Genomic DNA, 18,014 nt, shown 5'->3' with positions numbered 1-18,014 from the left:
GCAAGTCTTATGGGGAGGAAAGGGATTATGCAGGGAGGGGGAGAGCAGATGACCCCAACGAGGACCAGGAAAGATGGTCGTTACACTGTTCCTCACAGGTCCTCACATATTGTTAATTTTTTTTGGGGGGGAGGGGTGGAGTCAAGTAGTCACTTTTCACCTTTAAATGTATCAGCACATGAGAATCATGATATCAAAAGGAAATACATGAACACATCAGGAAACTGGGAGTTTTGATGCAGTAAAGCATTTATTTGGAAAGGGAAGAGACACACAATTCCACATGTTGAATTTCAGGTAACACAAAGTGCCAAATCAGACTCCACATGAAGACATGCAGTATCAAAAACAGATAGTGTGTTTGTTTGTTTGTTTGTTTGTTTTAAATGGAAACATGGACCAGCAAGTTGCAACATGGAGGACTAGCTCCTGCAAACATTGAGTAGAACTTAAGCAACACAACTACATTTTTTAAAAAATAATAATAGCCTAATATTGTTAGATGAGTATTGATGGACAAATCCCACACGATGAAGGCTTTATCACTCTTCTTCTCCTACAATTGCAATCACAGTGGAACATTGCATTTAAAATAGGGCACCTCTTCAGGTAAAACAGGGCAACGGTGAGGTACCACAGGTTTCATCAATGCCCAACGAGAAGACAATGTTCCCGGCTTAGAACATGATTCAGAATGCAAAGTGCTGAACTTGCATTGAGGACAGGAGCAGGTGACTGCCTCAGCAGATGTGAAAGGGGGCCCTTTAAGTTAGAAGGTTGTATATTGGAACATAAATTTCTAGAACTCATGTCTACAGTGGATCCAACATCTGGATTTCTTGCTCCGTGGTCCTCCTCTTATTCATTCTTTGGTTGGCGGCTTCAGGGTTTATTCTCACTGGCAAGAGCTACAACCACCCTCACTTTTTGACACATATTTCTTAGAATAGATGCTTGTTGAACTCAAACCAGAGGTTGGACGGCTGTAGATTGACCCATGTCCACCATGGTGTGCCCCTCCATGGTAGGGGATCATGCGAGCACAAGGGTTGTGTTGCTCAATGCAGAAAGGTTGGTCGGGGCAGTGGATAGCTGGCCCAGGAATGGTGAGGACAAAGGGAGGTGGCTGAATTTGGATGGTGGAGGGAGGGCAGCTGGCGTAGCAATGGTTCCATCTGGAAGACATCTTGGCTGAAGTGGATATACAGATCTGAAAGGACACATCAGGTGGAGAGTGGACAAAGTGGACAAGGGTAAATAGTAATTGAATTACACAGTGTTCAAGTTCTCCAACAGACATTTTAGAACCAAAGGCCCACCCAGTCCAGTTTCGTGTTCTCGTAGTGGCTGGCTAGAGGGCCCAATGGAAAGCCCACAATCAGGACCTGATTACAATAGCCACTCTCTCCACCCGTGATTCCTAGCTGCTGCTAACTAGAGTTATACTGCATTTCACAGTGGAGGGTGAACCTAGTCATTGTGGCTAGTAGCCATTGATAACATTATCCTCCATGTGTCCAGCTTCAGTCTCCTTCAGAATAGGCCCACTGAAATCAATGGGCAGGAATAATTTAGTTCAGGGATAGCCAGCAATGTCTGCACCAGGTGTTCTGGACTACAAGTCCCATCAGCCCCAGCCAGCTTGATCAATATAGCCAGGGACAATCAGAGCTCTAGGTCGAAGCATCTGAAGGACATTGCATTGGTTACCCCTGCCTTTGGTCCATTTATATCAACTGGCCTACCTTGAATATAACTTAGCTGGATAAAACCCCATAAAAAATAAAACAAGATAACTAAATCTAACACGATAATAGATAAATAGATGATGATAGATAGATAGATAGCTTATTGGAGACTTGTCATCAATATTTTTGCCAATGGATGGGATATAAATAATAAAACTATTATTATTTATTATTATTATCTACAACCCCTCTTCTACCTTGTTCACCTTCTAGCAATGATACAAAACTATTCATAGATTCTGAGTAGGCATCACCAACACCCTAAGGTGTCCCTTCTGCACTGATAACCAACATTCTGTGCCTTAAGCTTCCTCCTAAACAGATTTAGAACGGGTTAAAAAGCTGAAGTAAAAAGCAGTGCACCTTCACAGGAAAGAAATGGACTTTCAGAGTTTCTTTTTCTTTTTCATTTCCACCTCCAAGTTTACCAAGAGGCCTTGAGTTAAAATGAATTATAGCATACCTTACCAAGCTCTGCAGTGAAAAGAACTCGAGTGGAGTGTCTCTCTGCTGAGGGAATCTGGTGATGTTGCTGTGTCTGCTTGGGGCTTTTATCTATGTTTCTGCTTGTGTCTGCTTGGGGCTTTTATCTATTTTATCTGAGACGATGATGAGTTTTATTTTCACAAGATTCCAATTAATTCCTAATAGCATTTTTCCTTGAGTCACTTCCAAGTAGTTTCAAGGAGTGATGTTATGATTCACATATCTTCTTCCTTGTTATTGATGTTGCACCCCATAGTTGGGTCACTTCCCTGGAAATTGCTATGGGTCCAGCATTTCAAAAGTGGTTTTGGGTGTTGGTGTTTCTTGAGTTTGATCTCCCCCAAAGCAGAATTGGCAAAGCCTCTTGTCCTTTCCTGAGTGGCATAACAGCTGAAACAGTTTGAAGTTCTGGGAAGCTGAGAGTTGTTAAAGGATCTGAGAGATGTTAGGAGACCACGATTACTGCAAAGCGCTACAGTTTGTGTAGTGGTTTAACAAGCAATCCCTCTCCACAGGGACACTGGGAACTGCAGCTGTATGAGGGGAATAGGGTTCTCCTAAGAACCTTCAACACCCTCAGCAAACTACAGCTCCCAGAATCCTTTGAAGGAAGACATGACTCTGTAAAGTGGTATAATAGTGTCCCTCTTGCAATTTTGTACCGTCTTCTTCTCTGGAAGGGTCAGCCTGGAAAGGCGGTCTCCGCCATTCCTCCTCTGCCCAGTCCCTGACAGCGATATTATTTTCCCTCTTCTGACTAGCTTGCCAGGACATCCAGATAAGAAACTGCTTGTAGGCTGAATCCAATGTCAGTCCCACCCAGGGGTTTTCTCAGGATGAACTCACAGGAACTCAGTTCTGGCACTAATCACTAACTTAATCATAACAATTATGGGTTGTTTCTCTTACTGGACTACTCTGAGTTAGACCAATTGATATCAATGGACTTAACTAACTGATTCATAATAACTTTCAGTTTAATCCATTTTTTGTCCTACTCAGAGTAGACCCACTGAGGAACATGACTTACTTAGGTCCGTTAATTCCAGTGGATCTGAATATTTGAATGTTATTTCTGCAGGTAGAACCTTCCGTACCTGATATTCTTTAAGTCCCTGGTGCTCCTCAACTGGGAAATTAGTTGAATATTGATCTGTTCAACTGAGGAAGGAACAAGGCTCATTGTTAAAACTGGGAAAGGAGATGAAGGCCTCATGAGGAGAGGTAGGGAGCTACTTGGGAATTCTAATAGAAATATTTTTTCTTCTGTTGTTGCAGGGATGCCAATTCTGCCTCTGGAATTAATGCTGAGAGATACAGCACTGATACAGTGACTACAATTGATTCAGAATCCCATAGTGTTTCCGGTTTGGTTTGGTTCCCCCCCCCCAATAGCAACTGGATGATTGGAAAAATAAATGACAAGTCATACAGCATTTGCCAACTTTGCCAGTGTGTCAGAGTGGGTAGGCAAGTATAGCCAGAAGTATACTTAGTCATACCTAAAGAGGGGTGATTTATTTCTGTCATAATAGATTGATACACACATTTTCTCTGTGTGTGTGTGTATTCCTCTGTTTAGTGTCTCAGCTGTGAAAGCTTCTCCCCACCCCTCAAGAGAAAATGAATTTGCCACTTGAATGGTTTGACCTAGGGGGAGAGGATGGGTAGCCACATGGAGGCCAACAGGCCAGTCTTGTAGGACCAGACTTTATAAGCGGCATCTGCCCAAACATTTTACTCTTCTTTGTTGTGGTGCCTGTCCTTCTTCCCTGGGTGAGATCAGGCATTATCTAGGTATTTGGGCAATGTGGGGAAACTCACACTTATCTGGTATGATGAAGTTCAGTGTAGCACATTTAAAAAATAGGGATATAGCCATACATTTCATGTGTGTGGGGGGGTGTATTTATGTAAATGAATGGCCCATCCAGTCCAACATCCTGCTCTCTCAGTGCCCACCCAGATTCCTGTGGGAAACTCTCAAGCAGAACTGGAGCATGAGAGCACATTGGGCCATCTGCTTGGCCACTGTGAGAACAGACTGCTGGACCAGGTGAGCCATTAGCCTGATCCTGATCCCAGAGCTTCAGCAGCCCTCTCCAGTTTGGCTCAACTTACATTCACATGGCACGTGACATTCCAGAGTTTGCATTGATTCCGCCCTGCTCAAAGTCACTTCCAGGAATCCTTTGGCCAAAAAGCAACTTGCCAAGGGAGGACTCCACGTACGAGGTGAAAGATGAGGAAGAACAAACAGGGACATACTGTAGGGGTGAATGGCTAAAGAAATGAAAACACTGCTTGAAAAGCCTTGGCAGTTGCATGCTGGAAAGCACTTTGGGTGTTTAATTAGAGCCTTGTGACAAGAAAATGCATCATCCTTTCAACTGACAGCACAGAACAGCCCAAGTCAGTTTGCCTCAATGATGACACACACTAGTTGGATCTCTTGTCATTGCAGAAAGGTGCAGTTTGGCTACAAATTCCCCGCCTTTTTTTGGCAATTTCACCAAGTGATCTTGATTCCTGTTCTTGCAAGCCTGCCATTCACTAATTTAGTAAGTGTATCCAGGATTTCTCAGCACCAAATCTTTGCACTCTTTGATGCCTGACCCAATCAGAAGTAGGAAAGGATATTTTTTTTCCCCGCAGCAAACTTTCTTATTATCAAATTTTCAGAAAAATTTAGTATGCAGCTGCTTTTCCTAAGGTGCTACTGTAAATCCATAAACTTTCTAACTGCTTAGGTGACGCGGTCGGAACACAAAATCCTGATAACGCAGTTGTTATGAAGGGTCTTGCCTTTAACTATCCCAATTCTCCTGCTAAATATCACTATCCAAACACCTCTCCTTTCTCTGAATTTACTGCCGATTCTTTTTCCATCACGGTCTACTGTAAATGGTTCTTCCTCTGGAAGATAGGACTCAAACCAATGACTTCTAGTTGTAAGAAATGAGATTCCAACTAAATATACAGAAAAAAAACCACCTTTCTGACAGTAAGAGTTTTTTGACAGTGGAACAGTCTCCCTTTGGAGGTTGTGGACTCTCCTTCCTAAGCAGAGGTTGGATGGACGTCTGTAATGGAAGCTCTAGCTGAGATTATTGCATTGCAGGGGGTTGGACTAAATGACCCTTGGGTCCCTTCAAACTTTAAAATTCTGTTATTCTATGACCCCTCAAAAGGTCCTGCTGTGCCGTTTTAAAAACCAAGAGAACCTGCATAATTTAAATAAAAGCAGTGATAGAAAACAACCCACAATTGTCCCATGCTTTGTTGTTAACAGTTTGAGATAAGCCTTGCTGGTTTGCAAAATGGCAGGCTGGGCATCTTACAATAGAATCCTATACATGTCTACTCGGAAGTAAGGCCCGCTGAGTTCAAACCCTCTGAATATTACAGGGACAGATGAAAAGACTTTCTGCGTTAGGCTGGGGCTCCACCACTCTCTTCCTCCCCAGATTCAATTGCAGATCTCCCTTCCAAACACCTTGATGCAGGCATATGAAAACGAACAAGTCTGTTTTAAGGAAACATATAAAGCTGAGATAATGCACCCTTCCAAGTGGTTGAGGAGTTTCTTAGCTCCCCTCCCCTTTTCATTCCGTATCCATGGACAGGGACAGAAGATGGGGAGCCAAGCTACTCTAGAACGGGCCATGAGCAAAATTGCTGTTACACAAAATTAGGAATTCGGGACTCAGCATAACATAGTGAGAAGCTAGGATGGCTTAAGGGCTTTTGTAACTGTCTCAGCATTTTGGGGGCAGTGGGATGCTCTGTTCTTGCAAGAATTTTTTCACCTGGCTAAGGTGGTCAACAAAAGAGGTTTAAAGACTGTCTCGAGAGAAATCCCTAAAAATGAAGTATAAACACCAACAATTGGGAAACACTGGCCTGCGAGCACTCCAATTGGAGAACAGCCTTTACCAAAGGTGTCGTGGGTTTTGAAAACACTCAGGACACGAGGGAGAAATGTGCAAAGAGGAAGAGATGCTTAGCAAATCTCCACTGTGATCAACTCCCGCCCGGTAACCAATGTCCCCACTGTGGAAGGATGTATGGATCCAGAATTGGCCTCCACAGTCACTTATGGACTCATTGTTAAAACCGTATTCATGGAAGAAAATCTTACTCGGCTGTAAGTGATCGCCAAAGAAGAAGAAGAATTTTTTCACTCAGCAAAGGAAGGTGTGGCCCTGACTGACAGAGCTACAAAAGTTGAGGCTGCTGAAGAGGTGAGAGCCCATCTTGGCTATTTCTGAGTGAAGACCCGGTACATCAAACCTGAACTTCCACAGCCACCACCCACCATGAACAGCCATTGGCAGGACTGGCAGCAAAAGCAGCAAATGTGCTTTATACTTGAAATAACATTTTATTCCCAGGCCAATTCTGCTATTATTATTGTGCACTGTATATCTAACTTCCTTTCATAATGCTTTCTTTTGAGGTATTTAATACATGACTTTGCTGTTATTTATGTTTCTTTGAATGTTTATGTTATATCCGATTTTCTTCTGCAATCATTTCTTCCAGATGGTTTGATATGATATTTCATTGTAAAACTATTTGATTTCTCCCCCTTCAAAATATAAAGCAATATAGAAATGAACTGAATGACCACAATTATTTTAATCTGCATTGATCTGCTGATTTTAATGCTTCCAAGTACATCATGTCAATTAATCTCAGCCAGACTTTTCAGAGCAGGACATACAACCCCATTCCCACAAATTCAAGTATTCTAAATATCCCCATTTTCAATGACATTTCCTGCTTTCTGATTCCATGCATTTCTTCCAATTTACGTTCTGCATCTCATGGCGCCTAGTGGTGGCACTTAGAATTTTCGGCAAGGGCTGCAGTCACTTCTCGGTAGCGACAGCGGAGAGCAGAGGCTGGGGGACATGAAAGCGGGAGTTGCACCAGTGTAGATGGAGGCACATCCCATGCGGGTTATTCCCTCGCAGCACAGAGCAGGAGCACAAGGGTTGCACTGCTCGATGCAGGAGGGCTGGTCGGAGCAGTGGAGAGCTGGGCCCGGGATGGATATGGTGAACGGTGGTGGCTGAATGGTGACGGTGGAGGTAGGGCATTTACTGTAGCACTGGGTCTTTCCACAGGACATCTTTGCTGAATGGATCTGAAGAAACACATTAAAATAACATTAGATCAGGATAGTGGATTAGGTTAAGGGTCCATCTAGTCCTACATCCTTTTCTCACAGTGGCCAGCCAGATGCCTCTTCTCTCCTATGCTTTTCAGCAACTGGCATTCAGAAGGACCACCGCCTCCAGTTAAATAAACATTGGTCAATGATGCTTGGACTCCCTGCCCATTGGTGTTCAGAACATCTACTATATTGTTTTTGACACATGATGAAAAACTTTTTTTATTTATATAGACAAACCTACTACCATGGATAGTTGCTCATGCCAGTCATATTCAAAGCACACCTACTCAAGTTAAGGAGCATGGCTAAGGCCCCATCAGTTGTACACATTTCGACCTGCAGATTTCTACTTAACACCAAAGTAACCCGGGAAATGGTAATTTGGTGAGAGTTTTTAGGCGACCTTTCTCCCCCTCACTGAGCTTCAGTTTTCAGGGTGATTTAACAAGCAGTCCCTCTTTCCCAGGGAACCTGGTGAGGGGGAAATGGCTGCCCCAACAGTTCTAACCACTCCCAAAGTACTGCAGTTCCCAAGAGTCATTGTTTTTAATATGGTGTGACAGTGCTGTAAGTGTATAGTGCAGAAAGGGTCAGAAATCTTAATGGGAGTCCTCTGAGTAGGATTTAATTGACTAGATTGCATTACATCACAAAGAATTCAGTATATTATGTTAAAAATTATTGACATGGGATATCTTCCCCCATGGCCTGGTTCTTACAGAGTTATTCCTATTCATTACATAGCAGTCTAGACCCCACTCACCTGTGAAACCACCTGAATAATTATTATTGTCTCTCTGCCCACCCTTCCACTCACCAGTACACAAACTCTGCTGAGCCCTGGCTCTCTGTGGGCACCTACACCAACCAGAAGCTTAACATAATCTGCATAGCCGCCGCATTTTGTGCTCCTTCTGCTCTACATTGCTAGAATGTTCATGGACATTGCACTCATTTTTGACCCCTGTCTGCCTTGACCTCAATATATATCATCCAATATACATGTTGGCTCTGACCAAACCCTCTATCCTGCAGTATCCCTCACAGGACATGCCTAGATTCTGTCACTGGACTTCTTCCCCCGGCAAGCAATTAAAATTGTCATTGATTGCCATTCATGCAAGTCTTATGCGGAGCCGACCTGTTCAAACTAATGCACATGACTAAGGTCCCATCAATTTTATACATTTTAACTTCACTACTACTTTACTACTTTAAGCAGTCATGGCTTCCCCCATGGTAGTTTGTTAATGGGTGCAGAGAGTTCTTAGGAGCCTAACTTCCCCTCACAGAGCTTCAATTTTCAGAGTGATTTAAAAATCAGCTCCTGTTCCTAGAAAACTCTGAGGGGGAAATAGGTGCTCTACTGATTCTAAACACTCCAAAGTACTACGGTTCCCAAGATTCATTATTTTTGATGTGGCCTAATTTAGAGCCATTCATTGATGCAACAATCAATTCCTCTTCCCAGGGAACTGTGAGAGGAGGAAATGGACCCCCTAGTAACTCTAAGCACCTTTTAAACACCACATTCTCAAGATTCATCAACTTTAAATTTGGTATGATAACATCGTTGGAATGTTCATAGACATTCCAGAGTACAGAATAAATAAGGTTCTTGAATTCCTGCCTCCTCTGAGCTCAGTATAAATACTAAAATCTACTTTCCCCAAAAAAGCTGTTAGAATTCAAATATTTTTAACATTCTGTAATGTATCTTAACCAAACGTACCTGATTCTTCACTGAGCAGGACTCAACTGGTACGTCTCAGTGTTGAGGAAGGATGATGGTGTCTCCTTGCATCCCAGGGCTTTTTATACCGTTCCTTTTCAGAAGGTTCTAATTAACTGCTAGCATCATGTCCCATCAAACAATATCCAGGTTGTCCCAAAGTGTGATTTCATTCCGCATACTCATTTGTTCCACCTGGTATTTTAGCCCATAGGCGGGATCCTCCCTGCGGAAATTGCTAGGGTCCAAATGTTTGCAAACGTGACTTTGGGTGCTACTGAGCAAAAGCAGCCCAATTTCATAGAATCAAGGAATCATAGGATTTTAAAGTTGGAGGAGACCCCAAGGGTCCTCTAGTCCAACATTCTGCAATGCAGAAATATGCATGTGGCCTGTATGGGGGTCAAACCCATGGCATTGGGGCTATCAGCACTGCACTCTAATCAACCGAGATGGGATGCAAATAGCTTCCCAACATCGTCTTTGCCATTACTTGTGTCAATGGGGGAGTTCCACCAAATAAGGTGAATTTCTGCATGTTCATAGCTGCTCCTACCCCTAGGCCAAGTGAGATGTCTTGCTCAGGTGGTTGAGCCAGGGGACCATAGCAATTTACACAGGGAGGATCCTGACTGTAAACTGATATACCAGGGAGAACAGCTGGTCCTATCCCTAAGCAGAGGGTGGTGTCTGGCTCAGGTGGTTGAGGCAGGGGGTGCCTGGGTGGAGCATGATGTTGGAGGTTAGAGCTATGCAGTGCCAGCTGGCCTGTCTCATGCCAACCCGTGGTTGTGGTGGGAGACATCCCATCGCTGTGAATGGGCATATATCTTTATTTTGGGTCACTTACATACTCCTGCATTGCAGGGATTTGGACTACATGAGCCTTGGGGTCTTTTCCAAATGGGTGATTCTATGAAATTGAACTGTTTTAGCTCAGTATTCTCCAAAGTCAGGTTTGCAAGCATTTGGACCCTCGCAATTTCCGGAGGGAGGATCCTGCCTATGGGATGAAACACCAGGCAGAACAAATGAGTACAGATGGTGAACTCACACCTTGGAACAGGATGGATATTATATTATAGGACATGATGCTAGCAGTTAATTGGGACCTTCTGGAAAGGAATGGTATAAAAAGCCCTGAAATGCACTGAGACACCATCAGCCTCCCTCAACACAGAGACACTCCAGTCGAATCCTGCTCTTTGAAGAATCAGGTAAGTTTAACCAAGATGCACTCTAGCATATTCAGAATCTTTGAATTCCAACAGCTTTGGGGGATAAATGATCAAATGTTGATTTTCTAAGCGGTTCTTTTGTGGAATTCTGCAAGATGGAAATTAGTGGTAGGTCCCAGGAGGGACATTTGAAGATATATGCTGAGGTTAAAGCAGGCAGGGACTCAACAGGATTACTTTGAATCTAGATTTTAATGTACTGATTTTAATGTATCCATGCTCAATCTCTGCAGTTTTCTGGGGAGTCCCAGTAAGGAATCCTCTATGATTTGGATATACAGGTCAGATCCACCCAGAGCCATGTGTTCAATATTACAGGACAATTATGGTGAACTCACTTCCAGTGGAGGTCAGAATGACCTCCCTCATTGTTGAATTTCCAGCAGCTGCTGAAGACATGTAAAATAATAATAATAATAATAATAATAATAATAATAATAATAATAATAGAATTTTTATGTCTTTTGTATACAGTGGTACCTTGGGTTACATACACTTCAGGTTACATACGCTTCAGGCTGCAGACTCCACTAACCCAGAAATAGTGCTTCAGGTTAAGAACTTTGCTTCAGGATAAGAACAGAAATCGTGCTCCGGCGGCATGGTGGCAGCAGGAGGCCCCATTAGCTAAAGTGGTGCTTCAGGTTAAGAACAGTTTCAGGTTAAGAATGGACCTCCGGAATGAATTAAGTTCTTAACCCGAGATACCACTATATTTCATTGAAGTCTGAATTTATAGCTTTTACTTTTTCCATAATGTATTTATTGGACACCACTTGGAGACGATTGTAGTGAAACAAAATACAAATAATTTAAATCAATAATAATGAAATGATATCATAGCATAAAGCATTTTTGTAGCCATTTACTTTTTAAAAAATATATAAAAGCTGCATGTTAATTGCATTCATGCTGATGACTCTTTTGGCCCCCAATCCATTGCTCCAAATGTGTTCTGGGATGTCCATGGACATTCCAACATCGCAAGGGGAAGGACCACAGAATGTAGCTGTTATACAGGTTATGCTAGGCTTTTAGATGGTGTTGGTGCCCACAGAGAGCCAGGGGACACCTGAGATTGGGTACTGTTGAGTTGAAGGAAGGGCAGAAATTCAAGAATATTGGTTCAGGTAGTTTAGCAAATGGGTGGAGTAATAATCACGTCACTGGGGGAAGGTATCCCATGACAATAACTTTTAACACATTGCAAACTGTTCATTGCAAAGTACTATAATTCACCAATTAAACCCTATTCATATTAGTTTCAATGAAAATATCTGACCCTAAATTATCTGCATTATACAGTTATAGCACTATAATACAACGTGAAAAATAAGGCAGCTTGTGAACTGTACTTTTAAAGATGCGTAGAGTTAATAGGGGGCTCATTTTTCCCTGACAGCATTTCTTGGGAAGAGGAGTATTAAATCACTTATAATATTACAATACTGTATGGGAAAGAGAGGGATCCTAACAACTCTTAGAACCTGATAACAAACCACCATTTCCCAGGATCCTTTGAGGGAAGCCATGACCATTTGATGTAAAAAGATATTGTTGTGCTTGGGGCCTGCTTGTTGGATACAGATAGGGGCATCTGGTTGGCCACTGGAAGAACAGAGTGTGGGACTAGATATGACATTAACCTGATTCAGCAGACTCTTCTTATATCATTTTAATGCTTTTCTTTAGATCCATTCAGCAAAGATGTCTTGTGGAAAGACCCAGTGCTACAGTAAATGCCCTACCTCCACCGTCACCATTCAGCCACCACCGTTCACTATATCCATTCCGGGCCCAGCTCTCCACTGTTCTGACCAGCCTCTCTGCGTCGATCAGTGCAACCCTTGTGCTCCCGCTCTGTGCTGCGAGGGAATTGCCCCCATCTCCACTGGTGCAGCCATCTCCCCAAGCCTTTGTTCTCCGCTGTCGCTACCCAGAAGTGACTGCGGCCCTTGCCGAAGATTCTAAGGAAACTCAACTGAGGCACAGAATGAACATTTGAGGACGACTATGGGGAAAAAAATAGAAAATTGCATTCATGATTGGGACGTTCAGAATTTCTGACTTTGTCGGCATAAGTTCACGTGTAGCTAATCCTAGTCCTAACCAGAACAGACCACCAGATATTATTTTCAGCTTCTGATTCACCCAATATTCCACCCAATGTGAAAAGCACTATTGTGTGCTATTTCCTTTATAGAACCCCCCCAACAAATTATGTAGCTCAGTCACTTGCATATATTTGATGAAAATCATACACCTCTGATGGACTTCTCATATGTTTCCCAATATTTTGGCTGCAATCTTCTGCTTTCTCATTAGTAATGTTTGCATTTAAGTAACCTCCATGTCTGGATTGGCATTTGGGTGCCACCTGAAACTATGGAATGGTTCCTTGTTTCTGCTTCTCAACTACAATAATAAAACTTCCTATTGTATCAACACCTGCAGTTTCCTTGTAGTGCCATTTGATCTTTCTGGTTTCCATCCCAGATGGTGTTCCACTGGGAAAATGAATAAACCACAACACAGAACAGTAATACCAGGAACATGGGAGCCGCCTCATATTGAAACAAACCACTGGTGTATCTAGCTCAGTATTGTCAACACTGAGTGGGAGATGTTCTCCAGGTTTTCAAGGAGAGGACATTCCCATTCAGGGATAGAACCTGGGACGTTCTGCATCAGTTCTACCCCTGAGCTGTGACCTTCTCCTAAAAAGTAAAATAAGATTCTAATTCTCTTGGTTCTGGATTGAAGTCTGATTTAAGTGACATCATGGGAAGGGAAAGCTTTTTTTCTGGTGAAAATAGGGACGTCCTAAATAATAATAGTAATAATAATAATAATAATAATAATAATAATAATAATAATACCCCCGTCATCTGACTGGGTTGCCAAAGCCACTCTGGGTGGATTTCAGCATTAATAAAAACATAATAAAACATTAAACCTTAAAAAAAACAAAACACCTTCCCTAGACAGCCTTAAGATGTCTTGTAAAGATTGCATAGTTACTCGTCTCCTTGGCTTGGTGGTCACTAAACTACATACCTTCCAACCAGAGTTGTTGTTTTTCAGCTGGAACTCAGTTCTGGCATTTTCATTCTAAGGGCAAGAGGAAGGGTGCTGATGGTGAGTTTCAGGACCTCTTTGTCTAGAAAAATAGCACTGCCTTCAGCTTTTCTCTGATGGAAATAGGGATGCCCTAAAGAAAAGATTGACATTCCAGGATCAAATCTGAAACCAGGATGGCTTCTGTAAATCTGGGGTTGTCCCTGGAAAGTGGGGACACTTGGAGGGTCTGCATTTAGAATTTTAAACTGCATGATTAACCCCCCCCCCAAAAAAAAACAAAACTAAGTCCTTTCCACCTTGCTTATGAAGCCTTACCAACATACACATTCCCAAATATATGGCAATGTTCCAGGAAACTCACATCCCTTCCTTCCTGAAATGATTTTGGCCACTTTGCTGCCATTCCAGATTCATCCCTTTTCCAAACATGCATGGTCCTCTTCACACCCTTTTCCATGCTGCCAACTGCCCACCCCAGTAAATGATATTGCAATCTAATGAGTGCAAAAGAGTTGTTTTATGTGACATCACATTAAGTGGTCGAATCCGTTCTTTGGAAACTCTGTTTCCCAAGATATGAGCTATCTAGGCCAAGACGGCAATTAAGGCAACCCCAGTTTTTTGTCACAAGTGATTTCTGATGAATACCAACAATATTGAGCCAAGGTCTGAATGAAGACCACAGCTGAGCTATTCCTAAATTAGCCCATGATATGATTGCTATTTCTATTAAGCCAATGGGATCATATTTTGTCTAATAAGGGATCATATTAGGGCAGGAGTTGCCAAACTACTTTTCCCATCATCCCTAGCCTTTGTCCATGCTTGCTACAGTGGATGGGAGTTGTAGTTTAGCAACAATTGTAGAGACAAAGATTCCCCAGCATTGTTTCCAATGGGGCAGAGGATGGTGATGAAATAAGTAACTAGTTCAACCCATTGACTTATTTCCAGGAAATATCACCTTGTGCTTACTTGGGTGTCTTTTTGGCAACAAAAGACTCCATTCATCTCAGCTTATTTAAAAAATAATAATAAAAAAAATATCTTAAGCATTTTGGCTGTTCGGGGAAAGTGCCAAATGTGTTAATTGAGATTTATTTACTCTCAGATACATGTGCAAATTACAAGTTTTACAGCCCTGGATCCTTAAACTCTTATTCATTGTTTCAACGTGGCTCCTAAAGTTTCATTGTGGATCATGTTTCTCCAACCCAGATAAATTTAAGCAATTGATATTCCTAGAGAGCAATTCCCCCCCTTTAAAAATTGATACTGGCATTTGCTTTTTCATTTAAAATGTGTGCATGCTACCAAAAGCTCTCTAAAGGCAGTTTCTAAACAGTATTGCTACTAATACCAGATACAAACATCACTGCTCAAGAGAAACATGTTGACTCATTTTTAAAGGTATAGAACAATCCCCTCCTCATATCAGAGAGGATACAAAGAGAGTGTAAGGTAAAATAAATGAAACAAAACAAAAACATCAGTTTAGGAAGTATCAAAATCCAAGATGACAATGTTAAAGCAGGCAGAAAGTTTTCTATGCTTCTGGGAGATGTCTTTTGTTTCATCTTTGCTTGCATAAACAATAAAGCAGCACCCCTCTGCCTCAAAAGAATCTTTTTATTTCATTCCTTTAGCCAGATGCAGTTTCACTGTTCATTTTTCCACCAAAGCAACTCACCAAACCGGTTTATAACAATTAGCTCACATGGAACCCTTTACGTTCTTCCGATATTGTGCAACAGCTAGCCAGGCAGCTGCAAGATGACAACCAGTCAAAGGTATGAATTGACAATCCACCTTTTTGTTCTGAACACTGTTTAACGGGGCTAATTCTGGAGACTTCAGTGGCTATTTCAGTAATTTCTGCAATTTCTCAAACATTAATGTAACAACAATCATAAAAGAAGCATCAATCTCAAAGCTGGATAGAAAAGATTATTTTACTGAGATTATTTAGCCTGCCATTTAAACCTCACTACCACCACTCAGGCTTTACTGATTGGTGGAGTAACTGTCACTGTGCCGTCCAAATGCACTGAGGTTGAGAAGGGGGCAGTAACTCTGCCATCCTTGAGCTGGCACAGCAATCAGGCCTGGCACTGTGATGCCAGTGAGACTAGCTCAAGACCCACTGTGCTTCAGCCCAGCATTACCTCTCCCCAATGGCAAAAGATTTCTGGACTGCAAGGAGTTGGACTAGGTGACCCTCGTTGGGCGTCCAACTTGATGATTTATCTCATCTCGCTTTATTGGCCGAGGGAGTCGGCATACAGCTTTCATGTCATGTGGTCAGCATGACTAAGCTGCTTCTGGTGAACCAGAGCAGTGAAGGAAACGCTGTTTACCTTCCCGCCAGAGTGGTAGCTACACATCTACTTGCACTTGACATGCTTTCGAACTGCTAGGTTGGCGGGAGCAGGGACTGAGCAACGGGAGCTCACCCCGTCATGGGGATTCGAACCGCCAACCTTCTGATCAGCAGGTCCTTGGCTCTGTGGTTTAACCCACAGTGCCACCTGTGTGTGATCGTTATGCTTGTTTTGCCTTCAGCAAGTAAAAGCTCTGCTGGATGAAGTACAATTGCCTCTGGTCTATATTTTGGGAATCTCTGCTATGTGTTTCAGTTTTTTCCTCCACAACGTACGTCAGGGTATAAATATTATTATAAGAAAATATATTTATACCCTGCCCATCTTATAATAAATATTATAATAAATATATTATTAGATGGGCAGTGTGTGTGTGTGTGTGTGTGTGTGTGTGTGTGTGTGTAAATAATTGTCCAAGGCTGTCCCCCATGGCTTGGAAGCACAGCTCACATCCAAAAGAATGTGTATGTTTATTCATTTTCCCAGTGGAACTCCATCTGGGATGAAAATAGAAGAGATGAAAAGACAGTACCAGGAAACTGCAGAGGTTGATGAAATAGGAAGATTTTATTATTATTCAGAAGCAGAAGCAAGGAGCCCTCTACAGTCTGAAGTTTCAGGTAGCATTGAAATGCAAATCCAGACATGGAGGTTACTAAAATGCAAGCATTACTAATAACAGAAGGGGGGCAGATTGCCACCAAAAGATGAGACAACATACTGCAATATCCTCAGAGGTGTGTGATGATGGTGATCAAACATATTCAAGTAACTGGTTACATACGGGGTTTTTTGGTTTTGGAAATAACACACCAAGAGGGTAGAATCTCAGTTTCTCCTGATGGTAGATGTTTGGCTTTGCAACATATGGGTTGCACATATTGTGCATGGAGTTCTAGAATCCATGGATTTTACCCAACAAAATTTTATGCACACTTTCAAGAAACAGTTGAAGAGAGGTAGGGTCTTTACCAAGAGTGTCCACTAGTTAGGAATATAATCTTTTTTAAAAAATGTATTCCTGCTGATTAAAGGACAATTAATACATTATCATCATCATCATCATCATCATCATCATCATCATCATCATCTTTCTAAACTGAGTGGACCCATTGAACCTAATAGTGCTAAGTACATAATGTAAATTAATTTCATTTGGCCTGTTCTGTGGGTTTGGATAGCTCAGCTGGTAGAGCATGAGAATCTTAATTCTGTAGTTTCGAGCCCAATGTTGGGTGAAAGATTCTTGCATTGCAGGAGCTTGGACTATGTGACACAAGTAGCCCTTCCAGCTACAATTCTAGGATGCTATGAGCAAGACTAAGATTGGATAACATACAACATCATGCATACAAGTCGAACAGTTCTGAATATCTCAGTTTTGAAAGCCATTTCCCGATTTCTTTTTCCATGTTCTTCTTTGAATGTTCATTCCACGTGTCATGGCGCCTAGGGGTGGTGGTGCTTAGAACTTGCGGCAAGGACTGCAGTCGCTTCTGGGAAGCGACAGCGGAGAGCAGAGGCTGGGGGAGGTGAAAGCGGGAGTTGCACCAGTAGAGATGGAGGCACATCCCATGCGGGTCATTCCCTCACAGCACAGAGCGGGAGCGCAAGGGTTGCATTGCTCGATGCAGGAGGGCTGGTCGGAGCAGTGGAGAGCTGGGCCCGGGATGGATATCATGAACGGTGGCGGCTGAATGGTGACGGTGGAAGTAGGGCATTTACTATAGCACTGGCTCTTTCCACAGGACATCTTTGCTGAATGGATCTGAAGAAACACATCAAAAGAACATAAGAAGACAAGGATTAAATGTAAGGTATTGGTTGTGTTTAGAATAGATATATGAAATATTTAGAAAACTTATTGATTAGAATATTTGTGTGAGACTGTATGGGGAAAATACGGTATAACAGATACAATCTTGCTTAAAATGTATTTAGGAAGTGCAGTGTAAGTGATGGAAATCAACCAATGAAATTTTATTATTATGTTCATATTGAGATATTTGTAGAATAAACTTGGAAGAAAGTCTTCCAACTTTTCTTCTTCTTTTCTCTCTATTTTTTCCTTCTTTTTTCTTTTCTTCTTTTTTCCTCTTTTGTTCCTTTTTTCATATATATGTGCTTATTTGAAATACGTATGTATTTGCAATATTTTGCTTATAT

General features: G+C 42.1%; 2 long non-coding RNA genes across 2 annotated transcripts in view; both read right to left on the bottom strand.

Annotated features, from left to right (window-relative positions):
- LOC310751943 overlaps positions 1–9,160 on the bottom strand; it is a 414,687-nt gene extending 405,527 nt beyond the window's left edge. Inside the window, exon 1 of the long non-coding RNA XR_014542702.1 lies at positions 9,149–9,160. This is a non-coding gene — a long non-coding RNA (uncharacterized lncRNA). The remainder of the gene's footprint in view (positions 1–9,148) is intronic.
- On the bottom strand, positions 232–2,301 carry LOC310751951. The gene is made up of 2 exons (XR_014542714.1): positions 2,212–2,301; positions 232–1,210 (listed from the first exon to the last, which is right to left on the bottom strand). It is a non-coding gene; the product is annotated as an uncharacterized lncRNA (long non-coding RNA).
- Positions 9,161–18,014: the final 8,854 nt, after the last annotated feature.

Source organism: Podarcis filfolensis (genome assembly GCF_964270895.1).
Source record: "Podarcis filfolensis genome assembly, chromosome: 16".
Classification (NCBI taxonomy): domain Eukaryota; kingdom Metazoa; phylum Chordata; class Lepidosauria; order Squamata; family Lacertidae; genus Podarcis; species Podarcis filfolensis.
This window is presented reverse-complemented; position numbering and strand designations above follow the sequence as displayed.